Raw genomic sequence first — 6000 nt, forward strand, 5'->3', positions numbered from 1 at the left:
TAGTTTAAACAAAGTACCGAAGGTTCAAATATTTTAAAAATGTTTATTTACTTACATTCCAAATGTTGCTCCGTCCCAATCCAAGAGTTCTTCACCCCATACCCCTTCCCCTTTGCCTCTGAGAGGGTACTCCCCACCCACCCCCAACCACCCCAGAAGCCCCCTACCCTGGGGCATCAAGTCCCTAGAGGATTAGATTCATCCTCTCCCAATGGGGGGGGGTGAGCATGGGGGGGGGACAGATCTGTCCATGTACATTCTTTGGTTGGTGACTTAGTCTCTGGGAGCGCCCAAGGATCAGGATTAGATGAGGGTTAAATATTTGAGACTTTTTCTTTTTAAATCATTGACCATCCTGAGCTCTTCCTTACATCCTTCTCAACAAGTCCTTGAGCTGGGAGTTTGGAATCGAACAGCTCCTGAGAACTTTTATTATGGTACCCAGTTTCTATACTGAATGAATAACGGGGAAAGCATGGTGCATAATGAAGATTTATAAGACAATGTAAATGAAGAATTTAGCATGACACATGGCACAACTGTGTACTTTTCAAAACAATGTCTGTTTGCTACTAATACCCAGATGATTTTTAATTAAAGTGTAGATGTGGGCTTAAAGAAAATCTCTTATTCAATTTCTTTTACGTATGTAGGTGCCCTTGTATGTGGGGCATAGATATTTAGACTCTGAAGAAAGAAATTGAAGAAGACCTCAGAAGATGGAAAGATCTCCCATGCTCATGGATTGGCAGGATTAATATAGTAAAAATGGCCATTTTTACCAAAAAGCGATCTACAGATTCAATGCAATCCCCATCAAAATACCAATCCAATTCTTCAAAGAGTTAGACAGAACAATTTGCAAAATTCATCTGAATAACAAAAACCCAGGATAGCTAAAACTATCCTCAACAATAAAAAGGACTTCAGGGGAATCACTATCCCTGAACTCAAGCAGTATTACAGAGCAATAGTGATAAAAACTGCATGGTATTGGTACAGAGACAGACAGATAGACCAATGGAACAGAATTGAAGACCCAGAAATTAACCCACACACCCATGGGCACTTGATTTTTGACAAAGGAGCCAAAACCATCCAATGGAAAAAAGATAGCATTTTCAGCAAATGGTGCTGGTTCAACTGGAGGTCAACATGTAGAAGAATGCAGATCGATCCATGCTTATCACCCTGTACAAAGCTTAAGTCCAAGTGGATCAAGGACCTCCACATCAAACCAGGTACACTCAAACTAATAGAAGAAAAACTAGGGAAGCATCTGGAACACATGGGCACTGGAAAAAATTTCCTGAACTAAACACCAATGGCTTATGCTCTAAGATCAAGAATCGACAAATGGGATCTCATAAAACTGCAAAGCTTATGTAAAGCAAAGGACAGTGTAGTTAGGACAAAACGGCAACCAACAGATTGGGAAAAAGATCTTTACCAATCCTACAACAGATAGAGGCCTTATATCCAAAATATACAAAGAACTCAAAAAGTTAGACCAAGGGGAGACAAATAACCCTATTAAAAATGGGGTTCAGAGCTAAACAAAGAATTCACAGCTGAGGAATGCCGAATGGCTGAGAAACACCTAAAGAAATGTTCAACATCTTTATTCATCAGGGAAATGCAAATCAAAACAACCCTGAGATTTCACCTCACACCAGTGAGAATGGCTAAGATCAAAAACTCAGGTGACAGCAGATGCTGGCGAGGATGTGGAGAAAGAGGAACACTCCTCCATTGTTGGTGGAGTCGCAGACTGGTACAACCATTCTGGAAATCAGTCTGGAGGTTCCTCAGAAAATTGGACATTGAACTGCCTGAGGATCCAGCTATACCTCTCTTGGGCATATACCCAAAATATGCCCCAACATATAACAAAGACACGTGCTCCACTATGTTCATCGCAGCCTTATTTATAATAGCCAGAAGCTGGAAAGAACGCAGATGCCCTTCAACAGAGGAATGGATACAGAAAATGTGGTACATCTACACAATGGAATATTACTCAGCTATCAAAAACGACTTTATGAAATTCATAGGCAAATGGTTGGGACTGGAAAATATCATCCTGAGTGAGGTAACCCAATCACAGAAAAACACACATGGTATGCACTCATTGATAAGTGGCTATTAGCCCAAAGGCTTGAATTACCCTAGATGCCTAGAACAAATGAAACTCAAGACGGATGATCAAAATGTGAATGCTTCACTCCTTCTTTAAAAGGGGAACAAGAATACCCTTGGCAGGGTATAGAGAGGCAAAGATTAAAACAGACACAGAAGGAACACCCATTCAGAGCCTGCCCCACATGTGGCCCATACATATACAGCCATCCAATTAGACAAGATGGATGAAGCAAAGAAGTGCAGAAGTGTAGATCGGTCCTGAGAGACACAGCCAGAATACAGCAAATACAGAGGCGAATGCCAGCAGCAAACCACTGAACTGGAGAATAGGACCCCATTGAAGGAATCAGAGAAAGAACTGGAAGAGCTTGAAGGGGCTGAGACCCCATATGTACAACAATGCCAAGCAACCAGAGCTTCCAGGGACTAAGCCACTACCTAAAGACTATACATGGACTGACCCTGAACTCTGACCTCATAGGTAGCAATGAATATCCTAGTAAGAGCACCAGTGGAAGGGGAAGCCCTGGGTCCTGCTAAGACTGAACCCCCAGTGAACTAGATTGTTGGGGGGAGGGCGGCAATAGGGTGAGGATGGGGAGGGGAACACCCATAAAGAAGGGAAGAGGGGAGGGATGATGTTTACCCGGAAACTGGGAAAGGGAATAACACTCGAAATGTATATAAGAAATACTCAAGTTAATAAAAAAAAAAAAAGAAAGAAAAGAAAATCTCTAATGCAGCGTTTACAGACATTGCTGTTGGAAGAAGTGTTGGATTGTGTTCTGTGACATAAACTTTTACTTGTGCCCGGTCAAGTCATTATTGAAAATATATTTTAAATGTTTCCTTTATTTTAAGGCTATCATACAGGAATACAATGAAAAATAACTATACCTAACCCCTTTACTCCTCTCTAACTCTTCCCCATATCATAGTTCTGATGTACTCCCTCTCCCAGCTGCTGACGTTTTTGTTTTTACAGGGCATTAAATTCAGTTAGTGCTGCCTAGTAGTCTATGGGTGTAGGGCCATCCATGGGAACATGGGAAATCTGTCACTTGTCACTCCATCAAAAAGAGAAGTGTTCTTCCTCCCCTGGACAGTTCCTATTGCCATCAGCTCCTCAGAAATGGGTGTGGCCTGGGGATCATCTGCCCAGTCTATGCCGGCATTTTGGTTGGCTCGGTGTTTTATAGGTCTTGTATAAATAACCACAGCTGATAAGAGTTTGTGATTACAATAGCAGGCCTTCTCCACAAGATAGCATTTCACAGCAGGCACCCCATCCTCTGAACAAACATTCTTTCTACCGCCTCTCCTGCAATGTTCTCTGAGACTGCGAGTTTGGAGTAATATAGATCTCTCAATTAGGGCCAACCACTGAGTTTCTTATTTTTAGCATACTGATGGTAAGATCTTAATGTATAGAGGAGAACAGAATAAGAACCATTGTATATCATGTGGACAAGATTACATGCCAGAAAGATAGCATATAGCATGTTATATTCATAGGATATTGGATCTAGAACACTCAAAAGTACCAATCTTTGAGGGTAACTAAGTCCATAATATAAAATGAAATTATATTTGGGTATATATTACACATGTCATTCTATAAAATTATTTTGTAGATATGCTATCTAATATTATATAAATCATTATTATGCTGTATTTTTCAGGGAAAACATAGTTCATGCTCAGTACATATATAACTTTGCATTTTCCAAGTATTTTCAAAATGAGGTTGGTTAATTATATGGAAAGGATCCCATAGACATGAAAGATAGACAGTTTGACTCCCTTTAAAATTATAAAAAGAAGGCACATATTAGTGATGTAGAAAATACATACCCAATATCTAACAAAGAATAAAAACTGGATTTTAGACAATTAAGTCTAAATATTTAATAATGGTGGTTGTTTCTTGACTCACTTTCTTCTTTTTGAAGTAATTTCTTAAACTAACTCAATACATTCCACTGTTTTCTATCTGGTTTTAGATTCCCAACAAACAAATACATGTCTGGTGAAAATGATTGTTTCTTTCCTTTAGAAGGATAAACATTTGAATGAAGTCCGTGTAGACTTGAGATAGAATAGCCTGTTTCTTTCTAGGAAATCAAGATCAAGATGTTGTAAGGTTAGGAAAATGAGTTCTAGAAAATAAAGTACCTTACAGCTGAAATGGGTTTAATGAGGAATTCATCTTTGGAATGAGAGTGTGCACCAGTGTTTAAAATATATTGTGTTGTTATCCATATGTCATTATTCTCATAGGTGGTCTTAAGCCCTTGTCCTAATACATTCCCCAGCTTTTGTCATTGTCTTAATTAAAAGGATTATTGTCATAGTAGCAAAGCATTTGGTGAAGGGAACATTGTTAATGAAAGCTACAGAATTGACCCCACCTCTTGACTGCTTATCCTAAACCCTATGACTAAGCAGGCATAATGTCGAGGTGAAACCTAGAACATTTTCCTAGGGGAAAGCTATTGAAGTTTCACTATTATATTTAACATTATCTATTGCTTTAGGATCATGAGATGGGTTCTGAAGGATCGAGAATGCCTAAAGTTTTCATTTGGGACAATGGCCTCTCCCAGAATTCAGCTATTTTTATATGAAGGAGAAAAGAAAAGAACAACAAATATCCATGTTGGGTCAGTTCATTCTGATTGCTTCTCACTGACAATTTTATGGTGAAAAAAAAAAAAGCTGGGTTGTTTAAAAAATACATTTATAAAAATAATTGCTTATGATACAACTCACCTATTATCACACAAGGAAAAATTTTAAGGACTGATGATATTAGGGTCATCAAATTTTTAAGAATTCCCTTTGATATTTAACATAATAGAGTAAATATGGTTGGTCTTATTAATTTTCATATTTAATATTCAAATAACATCAGTTCTTTTAAAAATAGGTTTCCTAAAAGTTTCGAGAATCACTTGTATGCAACTACTAAAGAATGAAGATTCTGAATCTTAAAATACAGTTCATTACCTATCTAGGAGAACCTGGTGTGCTAAATGGAGCATTCTGAAACTGTATCATAAACAATAATTAACACTTGTTTCAATAAATACAATTAACAAGTTAACTAAATAGTGACTACCAAAATATCAGTTCCTTCATGAGAACAGATGCAATGCTTTCATGTAAGTGGAATTGTTCTCAAATAAAACAGTCCAGAAACATAAGTACTTTTTAATTAGAACAAAATTCTATAATATCTTATAAAGCATCTCTTCACATGTCTATTTTTTCTACTGTAATTCTGTGAAATGGGTTGCTTTCACTATATTTTTCAGTGTACTGGGGAATGAACCTGGTGTTGAAGGCACATGCATCCATGTCTCCAACACTATGTAAAGAGGAAAAGCATGAACTTTTGAATTAGAAAGTTGCTTCTCGGAACTACTATACTAATCTGTTCTTATACTCTGCCTTACTAACCTTTCCCAGTGCTGAGATGCCAAAATAAAAACAAAAACAAACAACAAAAACTTGACAAAAGAAAATTAAGCAAGGAGGTGTTATGTTTTGGCACCTAGTGAAGGGCTACTCCATCATGGTAGGGAAGTCAAAGCACAGAAGCTTGAAGCAGCTGGTCACATCACACTACAATCTGGATGGAGAGGAAAGAATGCACAAAAGAGTTTTCTCTACGTTTTATTTGTGGTTGCATGTGTTTTAGTGAGAGTTTCTACTACTGTGATGAAACACCATGACCAAATGGTAAGATGAGGAGGAAGGGGTTTATTTATTTGGTTTACACCTGCAGATCACAGGCCATCATTGGAGGAAGTCAGGACAGGAACTCAAACAGGGCTAGAACCTGGAGACAGGAAC

The sequence above is a fragment of the Rattus rattus genome, chromosome 1 (assembly GCF_011064425.1).
Source record: "Rattus rattus isolate New Zealand chromosome 1, Rrattus_CSIRO_v1, whole genome shotgun sequence".
Classification (NCBI taxonomy): domain Eukaryota; kingdom Metazoa; phylum Chordata; class Mammalia; order Rodentia; family Muridae; genus Rattus; species Rattus rattus.